Raw genomic sequence first — 25,103 nt, forward strand, 5'->3', positions numbered from 1 at the left:
GTAAAATTGTTACTCGGGCATGGGGATAGACTAGCCAAAGTAATAGGTCTTCTTCAGCTATGACTTCTCTGAAAGCCCAACCCTCTTCGTATTCCACAGCAGGGAGGGAAGGCAGGGAAATGGGTTGGCTTCCTCTGGAGTCCCTCAGTGCTGCTGCTTGGATACCAGCCCACCAGTGTCATTGCAGAGTAGAGGTAGGTTAATGATGAATGGTGCCCCCCTGTGTCAGTAATATAATGTAACTGATGTGGCATGTCCTGCATCATTCAGGCAGAGAAGTGAGCAGGACTGTGGATTCCCATTGTACTGTTAGAAGGGCTGATCTCTTGATGTGTCTGACTGTGCCTGGAAACAAAATGCAGCGCAAATCCCATGACAAAAGTTGCTCCTTCTGGGATTGCTGGATCAATTTAGCAGGTTCCCTCTACCCACCGCTCATCAAGTTCATCTGAATTCTCTGGATGTTTGCCCCTCAGTGGGGCTTCCCCCCTCAGCTGCTGCTGAACAGATCAGGTGTTTGTCTGATGGGCATGGGCTTGCTGCGGTGCTGAATGGATCCAGATGTGGCTGTTTACACAGATGAAATTGCAAGACCAGAATTCGAAGTGAGATTTTAATAGACTGCCTTCACAGCTTCAGGACACTGCTTAAAAAGGGCCTTCAAATCAAACTCAGGGTGAGCGAGTCTCAGCTAATTTCAGTGAGGCTGCTCAGCTACTCTGAAAAATCAGGCCATTTCATTTGGGTGCCTAAGCCTGGATTTGTGTGCCAAAACGTAGGCACACAAATTTTAAAAAGTTTAGCCTGAGTGACTTGCCCTGATTCACTTGCCCTGAGTGACTTGCCCCGTGGAAGAGACTGGGACAGAGCTGTTTTGTTTCTCTTCTTTTCACCTCAGTGCATGGGAGACAGGAGACCTCCTTGGATAAAATAGGAACCTTAAATGGAAGCATTTGTTACCCACTGTGAAAGGAGAGACTTATCTGTTGCCTTCTGCTACAGAGTGAAGTGGTTTCTGCCTTTCTACATCTTCAAGGAGCCATCTCTGTTTGTAATCTTCCTTTTTCCTCCTCAGAATGTCCTGAGGTGCCCTCGTAATCCATCTGATCAGGCTTTCTGGTGCTTTGACTAATGAGTAACATCCTTTTCTACTAGGTTGCATCTGTGATGTGTGGAGCTTTCCTCTTCCCATTCACTCATTACTAATGCCAGGCTGCAATGGAGGAAAGAGACTATGTAGCAGGAGGAGCTACACAGTGGAGTATCATCTGGGTAAAAGTGAGATGGTGGGTGATAGAAGCAGAAAGTCAAACAGTCGACCTGCAGATGAGTTTGTGTAACTTACATATACAAGAGGCTCTGCCAAAAATTAGTCTGACAAACCCAGGGAACATGGACATAATAAACCTTCATTTGCTCGGATATGGACTAGCTTACCTACATAGTACATATCGTCTTCAGCGATCTTTGCTTTTTCTGGTAGCTCCTCACTTAATGACATTTGGTTAACACTGTCAATCTAAACACTGGCCTTTTTCATTCTCATCACCCATGTTCCTTTTGGTTGATAGAAAAAGTGGACCTTCTACAGCCAAAGAGAAAACATAGAGAGAGGTTGTCTCTTGAAATAGTGGATAGTGGAGATGAAGAAAGACCTGGCAGCGCAGGGCTGTTCCCTGAAATGCTCTGCCTGGATCAGTTTTCAGGCCCAGATTCTCTGCTTCATTCAATTTACACTGGGCAGAGACGAGAGGGCAGCTGTCAAGGGGCGGGTTGTGAGTCTTTGATTGCCCACACTGGGCTTGAGGCAATTCTGTTCTCAACTGAGCCAGCTGGTAATGCTCCCCTAGGGAATGTACCCCAGCTGGAGATCATCAGAGCACAACACACTCTGAGACACTATTCTTCCTGCCACTCCCTGCCCCCAGTATGCCCCATGCAATGAAAATGGCTTTGTTGCCGGCACCCAGTGCCGAGAGGCTGAACAACAGCTTGAGTGGTTCGTTACCCGGTGTGTTACACCCAATAATCACAACGGGGTGGAGAAGCAGAAAAGTTTATTTGCAGCTGCAAAAAGGTACAGGGAGAATAAAATCTCAAATCCTGCACAACAGAGCAGGAAGTTACACAGGCTTTTATACATCCTTTTTCCCAGCATACTTATCCAATAGCAAGCTGCTCCAAGTATCCATATAGCCAGCCAATCCAGTTCCCAGCTAGTTCCCTGATTCTCTGTATCATTTGTTAAACTATACATAAAGCTGCTTTATTCAGCATTGTTCTTCCATATCTCCCCTGTTTGGCCTTGCTTAGTTTCAGGCAGTCTGACTCTGCAACATACTGTTGCAGATTCTCAGCATAACTGCTGTGTGTGCCTCCAGGCGGGGGGGCCAAGGACACTTGGGCCTAGCACACAGAGCTGCTGCGAGTGCCTCCAGGCAGGGGGGGGAGGGGCAAGGACACAGGGGCCTAGTGCGAGGGGGCTTCATCGACACTCGTGGTCTTCCATCCCCTCGAGTTACCTAGTGGCCATGCCCCAGTGTTCCCAACAGCTTTGTTGGCTCTGTGCCTTCTGAGGACTCCCATAGTCTGTGTGTGTGGCAGGGGGGAATATGGTCAGCAGAAGACTTGAGGGAAGTTTCCACTTCTGGTGCCTCCTGAGCGGAGAGAGAAGGGAGAGAGCAGGCCAGAGAATCGGCTCCAGCACTCTCAAGTGATAGGGATTCCCTCACTTCCCTCAGGAGACTATTTCACATACTAATGGATCTTAGCGAGGACATTGTCTGCTGAGGCCTGGTCTACCTACTGATTAGCATCTCACTCAACCCCCACGTCAGATGTCACATCTGCCAGCTGCAGCTTAACTCAGACATAGGGATTGGATAAACTCTCTCACCCTTCCCATACAGTAAACTGCCTGCTTGGCAGAGCTCTGTAACTCAGGAGGCTCAGTTACGTGGCACAAAAATCTTTCCCTTCTCTAAGTTCTTGGCTCCAGTAAGGCCCTTAGATTGATTGTGGCCGTAAGTTGTTTACACCAGATGACCTATGTGTCATGAGTTGGCCCGGTCTCAGTTGACTCTCTAAGGGACAAGTGCCCACATCACAAAAAGTATCCAGAGGGCATTCACTGCCATGTTAGTTGACCTTCTCAGTGCAGGGACGGAGGGTTGAATAGGCCGTGAAAACTGAATAACTCTAACCACTAGAAGCCTTTGCTTGTGAAGGTAGAGCAGAGACTTATCCTGCCATGCCCATTCTGTATCAATTCTGTAATCTTCAGATGCCAGGGTTGTCAGTCCAGCACCTTTCACCAGCATTCAAGTCACCTGAAGAATTTTAAGGAGGGAAAATAACATACTGCTGTAGGGAATTGCCATTTCTTCAGCAGTGCATTTTAGAAGGCCAAGCTAATTGTAGGTTCTTCCCAGTAAATGGGATTTAACATGTAAATAGTGATTTAAAATGCCACCAGACAGTCTGCTTGCTTGATAAAAGAGTTGAGGTCAGTGATGTAAAATCAGTGCCCAGTATGCTCATAGAAAGAATCATTACGGATTTCTGTTGGTATATGCAAAGTATCCCTCAATCTTTCCATGGTGAAATCATTTCCCTAGAACCAGATCAAAACTGCTAATTCCCTTTTTTCCTCCTGTGCCTCCAAAAAACTGCTAGGTTTTTTTCAGATCACTGTTTTTAGTAAATTTCATTAGCGAAGACTTCCTGGGATAATCTAGTACCATCCTAAAATTAACATTCAACTGCTCTGAGATGAACCTTTATCCCATGTATAGTGCATCTAAACTACGTGATCTGAGTTAGGGCCTGATTTTAAGGTGTGACTTCCTGCTGACTTCCTGCAACTCCTGTGTTTTCACTGGGTGCAATCTGTGGCCTGTAGCATGCAGGAGGTCAGACAAAATTATTATGATGACACCTTTTTGCCTTAAAATCTATGATAACTTTCAGGATCAGGCCCTGAGGATACCTGTAATCCCAGTGGCGACTGTTGCACTCCCATTGATGTCAATGGGAATTTTACCCTTGAGATGACTGGAAGCAGGATGGGCTCCTTAGACCGTAAATTCCTTGGGGATGGGACCATTTCTTTGTCTGGAAAAGGCTAAGCACAGTGACTGCTCTGAGTCTATACCCACATAATAGTAATCAAGCTGTGACTCACTCTACAGAGTTTCCAGTGAGCCCATGGGATCTCTATGGCCCGTCAGCCTCCTCTGCCAATAATTTCCACCCATGGAAAAATGATACATTTTGGTGACATTAAGATTAATATTTAAAAAAAAAAAGAGTTCTCAGATTTGCTTGGTTCAGTAAAGTTTCACAGATTTCTAACCAGAGCTGGTCAGAATATGGGTTTTTTCTTCATGGAAAACTTTGGGGAAACTTAAAATCTTTTACTATTTTGTCAAAATGTTCAGTGGAAGTTTTCAAATTTTCTTAAACACCCCCCCCCCCAAAAAAACCTTTTTTTTTTGGCTGGGGAGGAGATACTTGGGAAAATGAACATTTTTATCTGCAAATTACCAAGAACTGAAACATTTTACAGTTTTTGGTTTTCCAACAATAAACTTAGTATAACTAAACTATTTAGTTAGATTTAATAATAAAATAAAATAATAACCTTGCTACTATATAGTTTTTTTTTATCAGTAGATCTCAGAGCACTTCACAAGGAGAGAAGTATCATTATCCCCATTTTACAGATGGGGAAACTGAGGCACAGGGAGGTGATGTGGCTCCTTCTACATCAGCGGTTCTCAAACTGTGGGTCAGGACCCCAAAGTGGGTCGTGACCCCATTTTAATGGGGTTGTCAGGGCCAGGATTAGACTTTCTGGGACCCAGGCCGGAAGCTGAAGCCCGAGCTCCATCCCCACCCAAGGTGGTGGGGCTCTGGCTGCAGTCCCCTTTCTCCCCATGGAAAGTGGCGGAGCTTGGGGTCCAGCTCCCCCCTGGGGTCATGTAGTAATTTTGTTGTCAGAAGGGGGTTGCAGTGCAATGAAGTTTGAGAACCCCTGTCCTAGATCAGCCAGCAGGCCACTAACACAGCAGGGAATAGAACCCACATTGTGCGAGTCCCAGTCTAGTGCCCTATCTACTAGGATATTTTTCATCAAAAAGCCCATTTTCCATTGAAAAAAGATCTGATGGAAACATTTTCAGCTGGCTCCCTTTTTATTACAAACGGGAAACCCTACTAATTTAAAACTACACATGTACAGAAATACTAAATTAAGGTATCACACAATAAGGCAACCTTGTCACTTTCTCCTTTTTCAGAGTGCAGAGCAGCAAACGCAAGAATACATCTCAGCACCTGCACTTTCCCTAGCCAACTGCTCGTCTTTCTCTCCGATTCTTACTTTGGCTTTGGACACAAGCTTTTGGCTTCATTAATTAGGCTGACCCATACTTGTGAAATATAAATGTCCTGCCCTTCCTTTTAGAGCATTCTGGGACCCTTTTTAGCATGCTATTCTTTCAAGGATGTCTTCTTCTGCTAATTAGTTCTTGTTGAGACAGCGGTTCCAAAAGCGTAAGGTTTCTGGAAGGTTTCCCTCCAAACGAGGCCAGGTATTTAAAGTAATTTAATGTCTGAAAAAAAGAAATCAGAGAGGTTATGCTGTGATGCGTAAATAACTGAATTAAAAGCGATGGTACCGAATGAAAAATTGATCACTGTTCCACAAATGTGAATTTCTCCTCCATCCTGAGCTAGTTGGAAGCGGGGGGTGGGGGGGAGAAGGGAGGGATGGACAACTAATAGATTTTGCTAAATTATTGAAAGCCAAAAGGTACGGATCAACGCAATATGGATTAATTGTGCAAACAGAATCAAAATTTTATTACAGGCGCTAATGAAATATTTATCAGGCAGACTCCTTTTCTCATATACACTGGAGTAATTAAAGAGATGTAACCCCTAGGTTAACATGTCTCTTCTCATATCCATGTTTGTAAACCAAATGAGAAAATTAAACTGATTCAGTTTAAGGAGACTCTGCTCCTCCCTAGCATATGTCCAGCTCACATTCCCACAGTTTTGCACTGGCTGGTCTCGGGGGAAGATGGGGCTACAAGACCCATTGAAATGAATAGGCCCTATATAGTTGACACTCGTATGGAAGCATATGGAAGTCAATGGAAAGATACCCATGGATTCTGGATCTGGCTCATAGTTCTTTAATAGTAACTATGAAAGAAAAAGGCATTTTACTCTTCCTTGCTCTGGAGTAATAGGCACTCAAATAGCATGGTGATGGTTGCCGTATTAGTGCTGAGAAAGAAAGTTGGTGAGGATTAGCGAGCTTAGTGTTGGGATTCCTTCCAAGATTTCTTCCACTCAGTTCATCTCCAGTTTTCATGTCTCAGGTGTCTTTATTCGGCATACAGCAAAGTTATGCTGAGTTGAACAGACACAGCCACAGTGGGTGGATGCAGGATACATCACAGACCCCAAGTTACACAGACAACCTCTTCCTTTATGTACATTTACACATACATTGCATTACTATACATTACATCATATGCTTCATGATTGGTTTGGTTACCTTGTAAGAACAGCATGTTCTGTCCATGCATGACCTATTCTTTACCTCATTTTACATTCCAGGCTTATCTGGTCCATTGTGATCTTGTCCAATGTAAATGGTACTAGGTGTTCCCCCTTTTCTTAGTTAGTGCAGACATCCAGTTTCTAGTGGACCGATCCATTTACCCCTCCAGTCATGCTTATTGAGGAATGTGGCCTCACCCACATCTAGTTGTATATGTCAAGCCCACGCCTACACTTATGAAGTTAGACAACACAAGATTCACAGTAACATGTTGTTTTTTAGATATTCAGAGGTTGTGGCAAGCAGCATTTATGCCTCACCAGGCCATCATGTATTATGTGTAAACCATATTTTAAAAAAAAAGAAAAGAAAAAAAAGAAAAAACGATTTTAGAAATATTTGGGAGTGATGTAAAAAAATTCTGTTGGGACTATTTTTGTATCTTTCCACCTGTAACGGCAAATGCCTTCGTTCCCATGAGCCCAACTGTATAGGCCTCAGAGGGAATGAAAAGAAATACAACTAATAAACTGGAAACACCTCTAAGTATAACTTAAAATGGTCTTTTTTTACAGCAGAGTTATCACACCTTTAACACCAGATGTTGCAGGACCTTCCAGGGCTCGAAGTAATTGTTTTTGATCCGAATGGGAAGCTAAGAATTTCTCTTTTCCTATGGCATAAAGCTCCGGTTGCTAGCTCTATAGAATTACTGTATACTTTAAATCAGATCACTAACCCAACCTCGGTCCTGAGGTGGGGTATTTTGGGGGACGGAGGTAGCCTGGAAACATTTCTCTAACAGGTAGATTTAGAAAATAATGGTGTCTGTTTAAAGCTGCTCTCGAGTTGGTTCTAGGACACTGAGGAGAGGAATTAGGGGGCAGAGTGCATTTGAGATGGTTAAATATGCTGGATAAGTCACAGCATTGTGGCAAATCCCAAAGGGACGTAGCCTCCTTGCAGAGCAAATGCCACCTGATTCGATCTCTAGTTAGGTCCTTAAAGTGGCCTGGTTGGATATTCTCTCTCTGTAGTCACTGGTGGTCTTATTGCGCCACTGAAGCTTTTGGTGGCCACATGATCACTGGCCATTTAGCAGCATTCCTTGATAAACACACTTTAATATGTCATCCAGGCACCCATTTTCCATTTGCCGTCAACATGTAGCATACTAGAACGGCCCTTTTGCAAGGTTACATTGATCATTTTTGCCCCAGCTACAGAAAAACTATTGGCCTTTTCAGCAACAAGGACAGTTGACCAGTTTATCACAGATATAAACATCCTCACAACATGAACCTATTGACCCTGGAAGGCAAATGTTGGATACATGCAACTGCTCAAATAGATATCACCAGCACATATGTGATCTATGCATGTGTGTATGTATAATTTACAAATGACTTTCACCAATAGGCATTTGCACAGATGCAATTACACCTGCAAGGCGAGTGTCTTCAGCCCTTGACTTTCTCCGTTTCAGGACCTTTATTTCTATTTTTGAACAAATGGATGTGTGTCTCACAGCTATACATCAATGTCATCCATGGCTATCATTTACATTCTTCTCTTTTTCATTGCAAGTACAAGTTAATTTTTTTTTTCTGGTGCCTAGAATCACAAGAAAATGTAGCAACTCATGCCGAGACAACCTGAGAACCAAGCGAATGATACAGCTCGGTGGAAGAGACGGCACCGCTGTCAGGTTTTTTGCCAGTCTTATGATACTTGCTGTTTTTCTTAAATCCCTAGCTCTTGGAATAGTGATTACGTGAGTAAGTTGTGTTTTTTTCCCCTTAAAAATAGTAAATTTCTAGCTCTCATAGGTGCTGAAAAAGGCTCAAACAGCAGAAGGCAAATTAAGAAAAAAATCTAAAGTGTGTATATATGTATTTTTAAATTTCATCAAGTTGTTTAAGCCAATCTTGTGATTTTGGGTAGGAGGGGCAATCTCACAATTTGTGAATGCTTGGCGTTGGCTTTGCTAAGACAGACATGCATCTACGTAGAACAATGACTTGCACAGAAAGTCCGCTTCTGCTTTGCAAAGAGAACCGTGTGTTTAATTGGGATCTCTTCTCAGGCGTGGGTGACTACAGTTGCTCTGTAGGGACACTAGGAAATACTTTCTTCTTTTCACATAAAAGGCAAATGCAGGAGTCTACAAGAGATCAATGGAAGAGGGCTGTGTGCATGCGGCTTTGTTTTTCTTTTCATTTTGTTTTGTTTTTGTAATTTTTTTCCTCACAGAGAAAGCAGCACATAATTTCTCCAGCAGTTAAGCTAAATGAAAAGAAAATTGCCTCCATAATGGACAGGCTTAGTTTAGGCAGAACATTTGTAGCCCAATCCTTACAGCGGGCCCAGAGGGACAAGTCAGAAGCTACTTGATATGGCTCCCTGAGGAACCCAAGTCATGGGCTGTGAGGTGGAATCCCACGATGGGCATGCCTGGAACCATGCCTGCCTGCTATCCTCCTCTTGGCTGCACAGCTCCAGACTTGGTAAAGTCATGTCACTGGCAGCAGGAGGCTTTGCTCTTAATTAATGGCCACTGCTCACCCAGTCCGTAGATGTGGCCTGTTAGTGTCCTTCCACTATACATTAGTCAACGCTAATCCAGCTATGTATGTGACAGCCACCATTTTAGCTGACACACCGGGAATTGAACCTGGGGAACCTCCTCTGCTAAAAAAATCATAAGCTGCTACAGCTCGAGCAAATATTCTCCAGTTGGAGCCTCTGTGAATCTGCCACACCGGGGCGCCTGTAGCAGACTTACTAGTGGATGCAGGGTTTAGGAGGCATTATACACACTCCTTTTGGCCCATGTGCACCAGTCCTGCATGGTTGAACACGCAAGGTCTCTCCTTGAGTTTACCTCCAATTAGTTAAATCCAAGCTTGACCTGCTTATTCCTCTCCTTTGGTAGGTATCATTACTCTGCCAATTCCTGCTGCTCCTTTAATTACATATTTACTTGCAGTGTATTGTCCAGCCACTAGATATCTGCATGTACTACATAAAGTTCCAAAAACGGGTGTGGTCCCTGGTAAAAAAAAGTAGATTAAGCTGGAACTCAAGCTGTGTGGAAGCCTGTTTGTGTGCTCTCTTGTGGGTAACTTTAATAAATGCTGCCTGCTTGAAACAGACTCATATTCCATGTGTCATGACGCTCCTGAGGCCCTCGCCAAAGAGATAAATTCCCATGTGATTGATTATCCTGTTTTGTGACCCACAGCTGAAGTTCAGTTTCACTGAACAGCAAGTGCATTTAGGGTATGTCTACACTGCAATTAGACACCTGCAACTATCCTGTGCCAGCTGAGTTGGGCTCATGGGGCTTGGGCTAAGGGGCTGTTTAACTAAGGTGTAGACATTTGGGCTCAGGCTGGAGCCTGGGCTTTTGGACCCTCTGAGGTGGGAGGGTCCTAGAGCTTGGATTGCAGCCCTAGCCTGAATGTCTACACCACATTTCAACAGACCCTTAGGCCAAGTCCGCTGGCACCAGTATGACCAGACATCCTGATATTATCGGGACTGTTCCAATATTAGGGGCTTTGTCTTATATACTCAATACACCAAACTACAAGAAGGATGTGGAAAAATTGGAAAGAGTCCAGCGGAGGGCAACAAAAATGATTAGGGGACTGGAACACATGACTCATGAGGAGAGGCTGAGGGAAGTGGGATTGTTTAGTCTGCGGAAGAGAAGAATGAGGGGAGATTTGATAGCTGCTTTCAACTACCTGAGAGGGGGTTTTAAAGAGGATGGATCTAGACTGTTCTCCGTGGTAGCTGATGACAGAACAAGGAGTAATGGTCTCAAGTTGCAGTGGGGGAGGTTTAGGTTGGATATTAGGAAAAACTTTTTCACTAGGAGGGTGGTGAAATACTGGAATGTGTTACCTAGGGAGGTGGTGGAATCTCCTTCCTTAGATATTTTTAAGGTCAGGCTTGACAAAGCCCTGGTTGGGATGATTTAGTTGGGGATTGGTCCTGCTTTGAGCAGGGGGTTGGACTAGATGACCTTCTGGGGTCCCTTCCAACCCTGATATTCTATGATTCTAATTATATCCCCCTGCTACCACCTGGCGGGGAAAAGTGTCCTGATTTTTCACACTTGCTATCTGGTCACCCTAGTTGACACGGTCCAGCTGAAGGGGTCTAATTGCAGTGTAGACCTTCCCTTAGAGCATTAAAGGTTCCTCCTGGAAGCTTCCTGCTTCTCCCATATCAACCAGTCTGTGTCTGGCCTTCCCAGCTAATCGGCCTTTCTGCAGCACGTTGGGTCTCCAGCTGAAATAACTGATCTCGTCATATTACCTTCAGACCGCTAGTTCTGCCCCTTCGCTCTAACTCATAGCAGGACACCAGGGCTAGTTAACATCATTCTCTTCAACCGCCCTGGGCCAGCTGAGTACCAGCAGCAGACCATTCCCTTCCCAACTCTCCTCTGCTGGGTTCCCTGTTACTGCTGCTTTTCACGCGATTTACCCAACTCGCTGGGATGTGGTGGTCACCCTGACGGAGCTGCAGGACTACCCCTTGTGGCACCCGTCCTTTGCTAGCACTATGCCTGCTCCCTGACGGCAAGCAGCAGCTCAGAGGTGCATTTGCAGAGAGCTCCAAATGGAACACTCTGTCTAAGCCAGTCCCTCTTCCATTAGCAATCCCTGAGCAGACACACCATGGTACTTGCTAGCTAGCCGCACTTCCCAAGTCTGCAGTTGCTACTCACCCAGAGGGGCAGAGGCAGAGCCTGCATCACAAGAGAAGGGAGTTAATTGTAGTTCTCCTTTGTACAAATGGAACAGGTACTTTGAGACGCCCTATCCCTGTCCACAATCAATCTTCTGTTGGTGTGAGAGCCTTTTCCTTTGCAACCTGAGCGATGCAGAGCGATCTTTCTGTCTCATCTCTACATTGCTTTTCCTGTCACACCCAAGGAAAACATATTTGCTCCCCATTCTGCTTAATTCCTCTTTCCCTCTGCTAACAGCCTCTTCTCTTGATGATTTAAGTTTACTCATCACACACTGCTTGACGGTTTGTATTGTCTAAAGGGACATTGTCATATCATATTTGGCCCAAATATAGACCGGGTAAAAATAAGTTTTAGCATAGCTAAGCTTGATTTTTTAAAAAAAACATTTCTAATTCCAATGGAAATTGCTTATTTTTTTTAACTAATCAACATTTCTCCATAAAGTATGCAACTCCATCGTTGCAGTGTTACACTAATGAAGGAGAACCTGAGTGTGACACCAACTAGAAAGTCGTTGCAAAGGAAAGTGAAACTCTACTTCTTTTACTGTTCCAAACTGAGGGAAATTAAAATAATGAAAAAATACTGGAATAAATATAGTTCTCATTTATACCAGCATGAATCCTCAATAATGGAAGTCAATAGAACTACTCAATATTACTCCAGCGTAACTAACATAAGTAACTCACCAAGAGCAAGAATTATTGCTGAGTACCAACAGAATGAAAGGACATCAGGATTGGCAACCCCGCATGTTCAAAAATCATTAGTCAGATTGAAACTTAAAAAAAAAAATCACAAGATTGGCTTAAAAAACATGAAGCTGGCTTTTTTTTAGGGTATTCTTTTACTTGTGATCTAGTTCCTTTAACTTTTTGTGTTGATTTTTCAAGCTTTATTCTGCAAACATGAAGTAAGTTTCAATGAATGCTGAGATTCTCCCATAATCATATGGCTGCAGGAGCTGAGGCTTTGAGCAAAAACAAGAATTATCATTTGGGATTAAATCATGACAGCTGGCTACAGTGGGAAATCAAATAGATTCTTACAATTCTTTTGGTTGTAATAATCATTCTCCGGTGATTTTTGTAATAGGTCAAGTTTTTGTTTGTTTGTTTATTTTTAAAGTATGACACTTTCAGATTAAAAATCAGTGTCCTTTTAATACTGAAATTAAACATCAAGATTTACTGATATAAGTCTATTGAGATGTGAGCATAGGGGATGATTAAAGAAATCTTATTTTGGTTTCTGGCCACTATCTTCTTGGATTCTGCTTTTTTATACATTTTCAAAAGTTAAGAGAATGGAAGATTTCCTTTTTCAACCTTTCCAGAAACTGATTCTTATGCACCTTTAAACTAGATAAGTTGAATAAAGAGGTAAACTAATTTATACTAAAAATGATGAAAACAGACGGGCATGATCATAAAGGCATATTTTGCAAAAATATACTTGAGATGAAAAGGAGTACTTCTGGCACCTTAGCGACTAACCTGCCACAAGTACTCCTTTTCTTTTTGCGAATACAGACTAACACGGCTGTTACTCTGATACTTGAGATGGATTCTCCTGCTACTTCATTTCTTTCTCCACTAGGTGACACTGTGGAGATAGTCCTAAATTTTGAATCTGTTTGTTTTCTTTTAAAAGTACCATCAAATTACAGATTTCCCTCTATTGTTTACATCCTGCCGAAAAAGCAAAGTGAATTACACAGAGCAGTTCAGAAAATTAGCGTTGTTAAACGTGTCACATATATCACTAATAAAGTTTTACACTGTTGACTTGAACAGCACTTATTTCCTAATCAATCAACTCACAACTATGTAAACAGTCATACTGGCATACAACATGAAATGATGGTGCTTCCAAATCAGATCTACGTGATATTAAATGTGTGCTGGCTGAGCTTAGAAAGGGAAGAATACCAGAGTGTAATGGGCCCCAGTCCAGTCATATCCCTCCATCCCCAGATGCCTACAAGAGAAAAGATTGACGTTTGTTAGGCCTCTGGCTGATTTTTTAAACTATAAATGCCACATGGTCACCCAAAGCTGATCTTTAAGCAAAGTTAAGGCAGTCACACCATTTGTAAAAGCCAGGATTTCTTTTAATGCTAAGAGTGATGCACCTTTGTGGGACAGCACAGTGGAGTGGCTGTGGAATCCAAAGCTCTTTGTGTAGAAGTCATGGTTCAAATCCTGCCTTGGTGCTAGTCTGTGGTGACTGAAAGTCATCACCATTTGTGTTCACTGTCCAGTCTGGGCTGAGACAAGGGGGCAGCTGTAGAGGTCAGCAAAGCCTTCATTCTATGCACTAATTGCCAGTCATGTGGGAGGTGCCAAGGGTAGAGCAAAGAGGTAAATTCGGGGAGGTGGCTGGAGCAGGTCCAAGGAAAAGTTTGAGACAGGCTAGGTTGATTTTGCACTGGATCCTAATATAAATGGGAAGCAGTCATACTTCTTTATGCATGCAGCACACCTTCATCCAGCAGCATTCGGCACATGCCAGAATAGGACAAACAGGCACCTGTAGAGAAGGGAGTTGCAGGAGTGAAGACAATACTGAAGTCATATCATTGGTATGCAGCTGGCAATCTGTATGCCCAGCCTTGTACCCACAACAATATCCCTAACCTCTCCCCCAAAGCAGAAACATACACAGTTCTTGTGTATGAGCTTAAACATCTCTCTGCCTTAGGGCTTCATACTGTACACCATCATGTCATAGCTAAGCACCTTCCTTATAATATGATAGCAAGAGCGGGATCTCTTGTAGCCTTTCTGGAATCTCTGGCACTTTTCTCTTTTCAAGGTCAAAATTCTGCTTGTAGTAGGGTGTTGGTGGGGGTGGCTTTTTTGATCGTTTGAGTTTTGTTTGTGGTTAGTAGGGGCTTTAGGAGCAGCAGGGGGTGCCAATGATGTGTGTGTCATTCTTATAACGGAAAGGCTTTTTCAGAATGGAAGGTTTTGCCATATTTCCTAAAGATGATCAGACTCAGCATTTGCCTGATCTCCCCTGGAGGTTTGCTCCATTGCTGGATCCTCTCGACAGAGAATGTTTTGTCCCCAGCTCTCAGATTCTTCAGCCTGGGCTTTGTGGTCTGCATTGTCCCAGAGAAACTCAGCAGTCATGGCGGCTCACAGATTGGCTCAGTCTTTGACGTAGTTAGGGCTTGATCTATTATTTGCTTTGAAAATTGAGACCAAACCCTTCATCTGGCATCAGAAGCTGACCAGGAGCCACTGGAGGGATGAGCACAGGCCTGATGTGCTCACAAAGGCATAAACCCTGGCGCATTCTGTACAAGCTGGAGCCTGCACGTCATCTTTACATTCAGCTTCAGATTCGCTGGTGAATTACAGCAATCCAGTTTGGAGGTGATGAATGCATGGATCACTGTGACCAGATCTTCGTCCCGGAGGAGTGGATGAAGTTTCCTAGCAGGCTGCATCCTTGCTACCCACCTCAGGGCAAAATCTGGGTGTGTCCTGAATGGAAAAGAAGGGGGCAGGTAGCATTTTAGCAGTCTAGCAAACACATGCAGATCATGACAGGATACAGGTCTAGTCTTCCTTTGAAGACTAGCTGGTGGGGATAGCTAACAAGCCTGATAGTGCTCCAAAACCTCAAAAGGAACATGATATGGACAGACTTGTCTATCCCTTGTGCATGTGTTGTCACTGGCAGCAGGCACTGGTGGACACATGTGTTGCTCATTTGTGAAGCAGCACTGCTGGATTGCCCTGTGATGCAAAGTGGGTAACACTCACCTTTATGCAGAGGGCCAGGACAGAGTCTATGCATTGCTTATGGGCTTAAATGGCTCTCTGCATGTGGGTTAATTTCACTGAATGGGAACCACCCAGGTATTTACTCTGCTCAGCTGCTAGTGCTCAGCCTGATGGAAAAGGACAGAGTTTGGTTGTGAGAGTTTACAGATGGAGACAAGCATCAACCTGTTGGGTGGGAGCTTTAGGGTAGACAAACGGTATAATATTGAGACACTCAGTGCATCAGAAAATACTGGCAATATACTGGTTTCAGAGTAGCAGCCGTGTTAGTCTGTATTCGCAAAAAGAAAAGGAGGACTTGTGGCACCTTAGAGACTAACCAATTTATTTGAGCATGAGCTTTCGTGAGCTACAGCTCACTTCAGCATCCGATGAAGTGAGCTGTAGCTCACGAAAGCTCATGCTCAAATAAATTGGTTAGTCTCTAAGGTGCCACAAGTACTCCTTTTCTTTTTGGCAATATACTGCAGTTTTGAAGAACTAAATGAATTTACTAGGAGTAAGAGAGAGAGACTGCTGATGAAACAAAAAGAAAAAGAATTCTATAGTCCGGAGGAGATTTTAGTCCGAGTACTAATATTCTATACAAGGGAATATTGAATTTAGAGAAAAAGCTTATTCACTCATTTGGCTTTTAACTCTCCAAAGTGCTCTCATTGATTGATTTTGTCTGTGGCAGCTAATATTACTGTCACTTTAGCAATATTTTTTTCTTTAGTTCTCTTAGTGCAAGTCACCCTTTAAAGCCATTGACTTTTCTTTTTGTTTCAATAGAAGTGCTTTCTAAAGACTCAAAAATGGTTTCCCAACATATGTTTCGAGCCTGCATTTTTTGTAATAGATCCACAGGAAAACCAAATTGCCAAACTGAATCAGACCCAAGGGGCATCTCAGCCAGTATCTTTTCATCAATAGTGGCCAGTGCAGCTGGTCAGGAATTTTTCGATGACCCATTTTTCACCTAAACATGCTGATTCATCAAAACTGAAAATGTTCCTGAGGGTCACCAGTGACAAATCTCCCCACTTGAAAAAAATTGGAAATTTGTTTTTTGAAATTTGTCACCTATGATCTGGACAGTTTCTGTTTTTTGACAAGAAATCTTTTTATTTTTTTGAAAAGTTAGAAAATTTAGACAAAGATGTAACTGGGATTCAAGGTCTAAATCAAAAATTAAACATTTCAAAATTATCAAAATGAAATGTTTCAACTGACACAAAATAATTTTTGGTTTCAGAGTAACAGCCGTGTTAGTCTGTATTCGCAAAAAGAAAAGGAGTACTTGTGGCACCTTAGAGACTAACCAATTTATTAGAGCATAAGCTTTCGTGAGCTACAGCTCACTTCATCAGACGCATACTGTGGAAACTGCAGCAGACTTTATATATACACAGAGAATATGAAACAATACCTCCTCCCACCCCACTGTCCTGCTGGTAATAGCTTATCTAAAGTGATCATCAGGTGGGCCATTTCCAGCACAAATCCAGGTTTTCTCACCCTCCACCCCCCCACACAAATTCACTCTCCTGCTAGTGATAGCCCATCCAATGTGCTCTTTTGGTTTGTCAGATTATGAACATCTTTGACATTTCAATTTTTGTCCCAATTTCGGACGGGAAAATTTTTCAAAATTTCAAAGTTTCTCATGGGATGGGAAGCCTATTTCCCACGCAGCCCTAGGGGCCACCAACAGATGCTGGTACAACACCACAGGAGCCAAATGTGGGATACTCTACCCCCCTACCCCAAATAGGTCTAATCAAACCGTCTAATAATTCAAGGTGGTTAAGCCCTAAAGTAGAAGTATTTCTACCTTTCCAAAATTCTCTCTGTCTCTTTTATATTTACTATTAAAATTCGTGCTATTCTGGTTCTTCATGTACATATCCACTGCTTCACTGAATTTTGTTAAGCTCTTGGCTTCAGCAACATCTTGTGGCGATGAGTTCCACCAGTCTCATTTTGCATTGTGTGAAAGAGTTTTTCCTCTTTGGCAGTTTTCAACTTTCTGCCTTTCAGTTTCACTGAACGTTCCATTCAGTTAAATGAGTTTCACACAGCTTCTGAGCACTGGATGCTCCAAGAAGATGGAATATGTGTGTGTGCGTGCACACACATACAGGTCCTGGCCTATGTGTATCCTTTTGGGTTTGACTCCCTGATGCCAGAGTGTACAAAGAACTTGCCTTCATGCTAGCTGACCCACAAGCCCTTCTGTATTTTGGCATCCTCTTGCGGCTTTAAGAGGTTTTTGAAATACCTATTGGAATTTTATGTGTCCTTTTAGCAGTGAAAGCTCCTTCCCCCAGAATTGCACTGCCCTGAATATCAACTCATTCTGAGTGGAGATTGGCTAAAAACAGAGCCTTTTACCAGTCTCTCCACAACCTCAAACTTTGTTCCTTCCGCTAAAGCTCCAAAATATCAATCATTTGAGTTTTGGTTTTGAAAAGATAGAGAACAGGATCCTTTGGTTCCATCTGGCCACCGGAGAGTCAACACACTACCCTACCACAGATAGGCAGCAGAAGAGACCCACTGGTATAACACTTTCTGCCCATCTTACGCTCACTTTGCTTGGCACTTGTGCCTGAATAAAAGTGGCATACAACCTTCTGAGGGGGAGCCCTGCCATTCTAGAAGATGGGTGTGAAAATAGGAGCCAAGAGAATCATATACATTATGAGCGTCAAGCATGTTTGCTGAAGGCCAGGTTCCAACCTCCCAGTAAAACAGCTGCTAGCTCTGAGCTGCTGCACTCAGGGTTAGAGGTGATATAAAATTGCCACTCCCAGACTAAGCTGGATTCAGTCTGAAAATGAAACAAAAATTGCTCCCAATTCTGCAGCAAAATGCTGTCTGTCGTCAGGATTAGGGTTTTCTGCAAGGCGAGCCAGACCAGGAGACAGAGCTGCAAGAAGTGGTAGGCACAAACGGTCAGAGATGGCTACCAAAGAAAACAGAAGGTAAGCGCACAGCCTAAATATTAAACCTTATTAGATTAGGCAGTATTTGGATTAAGCAGTTTTTCCTCACCCCACTGGATGTTGCAAGTAGGTTACAGTCCTTAATACACAGGCTTCTCCTTTAAGCCTCAGTTCAAGTCTCTGTCTTCCCAGAGTTCTTGTTGCTTCCGGCGTAGGTGCGGGAGGAAAAAGGCAAAAGCACAGTGTCACTGTCCCCTATTTTATATCCTCAGTCCATGGCTGGAAAACACTAGCTCAGACATGTCCTGATGGGCTTTGCTGAGGCACAGGGCTGAACAATCGCCATTGTGTGGTGCTTCTCTTACAGAATTGTAAATTCCTTGTTTACAGCTCCTATGCTGGGTAATGGTTATGTAACACACTCCTGGGAGTGGATCACTTCCTTTGTTGTCACTGGAGACCTGGCACTGGACAACCCTCAAATTTACAACGTATTTCAGTAACAATTCGACAGCTAAAATCTCATAACTTCATACACACTAATGATATGCATATTTTGACAGAACAATGGATTTCAGCAGATCATGATCTTTCATACAATATCTTACATGGCATGCTTTATATGAAATATCACAACCAATATATGAATGATGGATATGGGGGTTACAGGGTGCTACTTTGAGGTACAGTATTTCACAACCTGGACCTGGAAGCACTGAGCATCCTTAACTCCAACAGTCATCAGTTCATGGACTCATCGATTTTAAAGCAGAAAGGACTACTGCAATAGTCTAATCTGACCTTCTGCATTACACAGGCCATACAGCATTACTCAGCAGCAGTACAATGGGAATCGTGACTGGCCCAGCACCTCTGGGAGCTGCTCAGCACTTGGCAGCATTGGTCCCGTACTCCCTTTCACAAACCATCCTGGATCTCAATACATGGACTTATTGTTCATAAACACTTGCCAAATACTTTATACGGAAAGATGTGATTAACTTGTGAAGGGTTCACAAACTATCCACTTTGACTGCCCATGTTGTGACTGGTTACTTGAAAAGCAGAGTTTTATTGCAGCTCTCTGATTGACTCGCTGGTTTTTTTCTGACATGAGGATAATGACCATCAGACAATCAATGGTAAATAATGTAAAACACAGATTGAAGTGCACATTTCAGTTATGTTTACTAAAATCTGTGGAACTTTGCAACTTTGCAAAGTTTCATAAATGCTGTGCAGCTGCCTAGCTTCTCAAACAACAGAGAATGAAACCCCTTAAATAATGGGAAACCAAATAATCACTTTCATTTCAGGAAATATTTGCACAGCACTCTGTATTATTTGAGCAACTGTCGTTAACTGCTAGTCTGTCCATGACAGGGGTATAACTGAGACAGAGTTTGATCTGGGTGATCATGGAAATTAAGACTTCTGGGTTCTAACGATGATGGTACTGACTTCTTTTGTAAAGGCATGGAGATCTGTGGATTAAAGGCATTATATAAGAGCTTAGTATTATTATTACATTCCCATCTCAGCCACTGACTCACTCGGTGACATTGAGCTAGTCACTTAGACCAAGATTTTCAACCCTAAGTAATCAAACTGTCATGTGGTACCAGTCAAACAGTTTTCAGAAATCTATTACATCAACACTGTTATAAGTTTGGTTGATAAAGAAGTCTCATAGAAAAAGATCAAGCTAGTGTGACGGGGTTCACTTGCCACAATCGGGCCTCCTGCTGGCTGTCCCAGGGATTAGCTCTGCTGGCCGGTGCACCTTTGTCTGATGGAGTCTCTCCACTGTCACTTCTGCTCCTGGACCCGTATTGTTCCAAGGACTACAGCGTCCTCTTCAGATAGCAGCCATGTGCTGTGTCCCCCCAAACTGTCAGTCTATTTCCCTGGGCTACTTCCCTGCAGCCCTAGTAGCTTCTTGGAAACTTGCCTCAGGGCCTCAGGCTGCAGCTACCAGTCGGTAGCAATTCCCTAGCCCCCTGTCCCTGCTAGCAGCACTGCTCCATTCAGGTTTCTGTCTTTCTTCCACCTGCAAGGCAGCCAGTCCTCCATCTTTAAGCTCCAGGCAGCTACTGAACAGCTGCCCTGCAGCTGTTCTTCTATGGGCCTGCCTGTCCCTGATTGGCTGCTCCTCACACCCGCCCTGAGGCTCCATTAACCCCTTAGCGGCCAGTGTGGGGCGGACGCCCCATCACAGTTAGTTTGACAGCATCCATTTTCCATAAGCCTCTGTTCATGGACATTAATGTTATTAACCTCCTTTAATTATTTATTAAATTGATTCCCATATGAACTTCTCCATTATCTTGCCCAGGATCCATGTCAGACTGACAGCCTTATAATTACCTGGGCCATCCTTTTTAAATACTAGCACAACGTTCCTTTCTTCCACAGTGGTCCCAGATTTATTGAACATCAAGATTAACAGCCTAGCCAGCTCTTCCTTGAGGCAAATTAAAGAGAGGCAGTATGGCCAAGTGGATGGCACAGTACACTGGGACTGAGAAAAGCTGGGTTCTATTCTTCTCTCTGCTGGTGACCCCGGGGAAGTCATGTCACCTCTCTGTACCTCAGTTTTCCCATCTGTAAACTGGGGATAATAATACTGGCCTCCTTTGTAAAGCACTATAGAAGAGCTTGGTATTATTAAAGGGTGCCTTATTTTCAGAGGCTGTGCACTCATCAATGTCTGAAAATCAGGGATCCTTTGGGATGTCTCAAGTTGGGCAACGAAAAATTGAGACATCCAAAGCCACATTTGAAAATGTTGGCCTTAAATGTACTTTGGCTCAGTTTCCCCATTTGCAATCTGGGAAAAATAATCATTACCTCCTTCTGGCTGGTGTTGTGGATTCATTCATATTTGTATAGCATGCTGAGTTCTTCCAATGAAAGGAGCTGTAGAATAACAGGATTCTGATGGCCATCCATATAAGGAATCCAACCGTCAGTAGATCACTTGTGTAGCATAGTGTAACACTAACCAGCATTTGGAAAAACTGACTGTGGCTACAAACATTGCTGCATATTCTCAGATCACTTAGCTAATACAGAGTCAAGTTTAACTGCCTGTAGCTTAAGGGGCAGCTCCATGACTTGGATAGAGAAGAGGCATATAAATATCAAGCAGCAATGGAACCCATAAACCCAACCTGAAGAACATAGAATCATAGAATCATAGAATATCAGGGTTGGAAGGGACCCCAGAAGGTCATCTAGTCCAACCCCCTACTCGAAGCAGGACCAATTCCCAGTTAAATCATCCCAGCCAGGGCTTTGTCAAGCCTGACCTTAAAAACCTCTAAGGAAGGAGATTCTACCACCTCCCTAGGTAACGCATTCCAGTGTTTCACCACCCTCTTAGTGAAAAAGTTTTTCCTAATATCCAAACTAAACCTCCCCCACTGCAACTTGAGACCATTACTCCTCGTTCTGTCATCTGCTACCATTGAGAACAGTCTAGAGCTATCCTCTTTGGAACCCCCTTTCAGGTAGTTGAAAGCAGCTATCAAATCCCCCCTCATTCTCCTCTTCTGCAGGCTAAACAATCCCAGCTCCCTCAGCCTCTCCTCATAACTCATGTGTTCCAGTCCCCTAATCATTTTTGTTGCCCTTCGCTGGACTCTCTCCAATTTATCCACATCCTTCTTGAAGTGTGGGGCCCAAAACTGGACACAGTACTCCAGATGAGGCCTCACCAATGTCGAATAGAGGGGAACGATCACGTCCCTCGATCTGCTCGCTATGCCCCTACTTATACATCCCAAAATGCCATTGGCCTTCTTGGCAACAAGGGCACACTGCTGACTCATATCCAGCTTCTCGTCCACTGTCACCCCTAGGTCCTTTTCCGCAGAACTGCTGCCTAGCCATTCGGTCCCTAGTCTGTAGCTGTGCATTGGGTTCTTCCGTCCTAAGTGCAGGACCCTGCACTTATCCTTATTGAACCTCATCAGATTTCTTTTGGCCCAATCCTCCAATTTGTCTAGGTCCTTCTGTATCCTATCCCTCCCCTCCAGCGTATCTACCACTCCTTCCAGTTTCGTATCATCCGCAAATTTGCTGAGAGTGCAATCCACACCATCCTCCAGATCATTTATGAAGATATTGAACAAAACCGGCCCCAGGACCGACCCTTGGGGCACTCCACTTGATACCGGCTGCCAACTAGACATGGAGCCATTGATCACTACCCGTTGAGCCCGACAATCTAGTCAGCTTTCTACCCACCTTATGGTGCATTCATCCAGCCCATACTTCCTTAACTTGCTGACAAGAATACTGTGGGAGACCGTGTCAAAAGCTTTGCTAAAGTCAAGAAACAATACATCCACTGGTTTCCCTTCATCCACAGAACCAGTAATCTCATCATAAAAGGCGATTAGATTAGTCAGGCATGACCTTCCCTTGGTGAATCCATGCTGGCTGTTCCTGATCACTTTCCTCTCATGCAAGTGCTTCAGGATTGATTCTTTGAGGACCTACTCCATGATTTTTCCAGGGACTGAGGTGAGGCTGACTGGCCTGTAGTTCCCAGGATCCTCCTCCTTCCCTTTTTTAAAGATTGGCACTACATTAGCCTTTTTCCAGTCATCCGGGACTTCCCCGGTTCGCCACGAGTTTTCAAAGATAATGGCCAATGGATCTGCAATCACAGCCGCCAATTCCTTCAGCACTCTCGGATGCAACTCGTCCGGCCCCATGGACTTGTGCACGTCCAGCTTTTCTAAATAGTCCCTAACCACCTCTATCTCCACAGAGGGCTGGCCATCTCTTCCCCATTTTGTGATGCCCAGCGCAGCAGTCTGGGAGCTGACCTTGTTAGTGAAAACAGAGGCAAAAAAAGTATTGAGTACATTAGCTTTTTCCACATCCTCTGTCACTAGGTTGCCTCCCTCATTCAGTAAGGGGCCCACACATTCCTTGGCTTTCTTCTTGTTGCCAACATACCTGAAGAAACCCTTCTTGTTACTCTTGACATCTCTGGCTAGCTGCAGCTCCAGGTGCGATTTGGCCCTCCTGATATCATTCCTACATGCCCGAGCAATATTTTTATACTCTTCCCTGGTCATAAGTCCAACCTTCCACTTCTTGTAAGCTTCTTTTTTATGTTTAAGATCCGCTAGGATTTCACCATTAAGCCAAGCTGGTCGTCTGCCATATTTACTATTCTTTCGACTCATCGGGATGGTTTGTCCCTGTAACCTCAACAGGGATTCCTTGAAATACAGCCAGCTCTCCTGGACTCCTTTCCCCTTCAAGTTAGTCCCCCAGGGGATCCTGGCCATCCGTTCCCTGAGGGAGTCGAAGTCTGCTTTCCTGAAGTCCAGGGTCCGTATCCTGCTGCTTACCTTTCTTCCCTGCGTCAGGATCCTGAACTCAACCAACTCATGGTCACTACCTCCCAGATTCCCATCCACTTTTGCTTCCCCCACTAATTCTACCCGGTTTGTGAGCAGCAGGTCAAGAAAAGCGCCTCCCCAGTTGGCTCCTCTAGCACTTGCGCCAGGAAATTGTCCACTACGCTTTCCAAAAACTTCCTGGATTGTCTATGCACCGCTGTATTGCTCTCCCAGCAGATATCAGGAAAATTAAAGTCACCCATGAGAATCAGGGCATGCGATCTAGTAGCTTCCGTGAGCTGCCGGAAGAAAGCCTCATCTACCTCATCCCCCTGGTCCGGTGGTCTATAGCAGACTCCTACCACTACATCACTCTTGTTGCACACACTTCTAAACTTAATCCAGAGACACTCAGGTTTTTCTGCAGTTTTGTACCGGAGCTCTGAGCAGTCATACTGCTCCCTTACATACAGGGCTACTCCCCCACCTTTTCTGCCCTGCCTGTCCTTCCTGAACAGTTTATAACCATTTCAGAGCCAGCTTCACAACTCAACAATCTACAAGAGTCACCTTTACCTATGAAGTGACGGGTAAGTCAGAGCTACAAGGAGACACCATTCTCATCTGATGGCACCTAACACGTAAACTCGTGGGCTATTAAGAACAGGAGATGCAATCTTACTCAAGGCACTGGAGATTGTTTACACAGTGCAATCTATGCTCTCTGTTTATTATGAATGCTTCTTTTTATTATGACCATTTCATTTTGTCTTAGAATATTTTACTTTACTGGAACACTCAGAGAATGCATTTTACACAAGATAATTATGAATTGATATGAATTACTCATAAATATAGATGGTGTTCTGTTTTATGAATTGGAGGCTTCAGGAGGCACAAATGTATTCTAAGAGGCCTAGGGTTTTTCATTTAAAGGTGCTGATATATTTACTGCCAATTGAATATTCTTTGTGAAATTTATGCAGCATTTGAAGTTATTTGTCAGTTTTTGATTCAAGCAGTGGTTTTCTATAGAGGTAGACTTGTTTCTTGGTCTGTTCTAGCATCTGCACTCAGAGAAAATAAATTGACATTAGTATAAGCCTGGCCTGCCCATTGAAGCATCTGGAATCATATGATTGTAAGGCTAGGTACCAGCATGATTCATGTAGCCATCAGTGAGGTGCATGATCTGTAACCAGCAAAAAGGGGTTCCCTGAAAGGTAATAGTGTCAGGCATCTATTGCCCACATCATGTTTAGGGCTTCATTTTCTACTACTGAATAGGCTCTTTCATGTGGAAATAGTTTTTGACTTGAGTGCAATCTGAGGTGTTCCTCTCCCTCAAAGGTCTGGGAGAGTACCAGCCCAAGTCCTGCTTCCAATGAGTCTGTCTGCAGTATAAATTCCTTCGAGAAGTCCAGGTTGAAGAGCACCGGATCACAACACAAGGTCTCTTTCAACATTTTAAAGGCTGTATCACAATTGTCTGAGCACTGCACTTTCCACAGTTTCTCATCACTTGTCAGGTCCATAAGGGGGGCTGTGATGGTGGCAAAGTTAGGCAAAAAGCTTAACTCAAGTATCTGACCAACCCTAAAAATTCTCTAACTTGCTTTTTGGTCATATTGAATGGTGGTCACAACATGCACCTAGTCTACAAGT

This window comes from Lepidochelys kempii, chromosome 7 (assembly GCF_965140265.1).
Source record: "Lepidochelys kempii isolate rLepKem1 chromosome 7, rLepKem1.hap2, whole genome shotgun sequence".
Classification (NCBI taxonomy): domain Eukaryota; kingdom Metazoa; phylum Chordata; order Testudines; family Cheloniidae; genus Lepidochelys; species Lepidochelys kempii.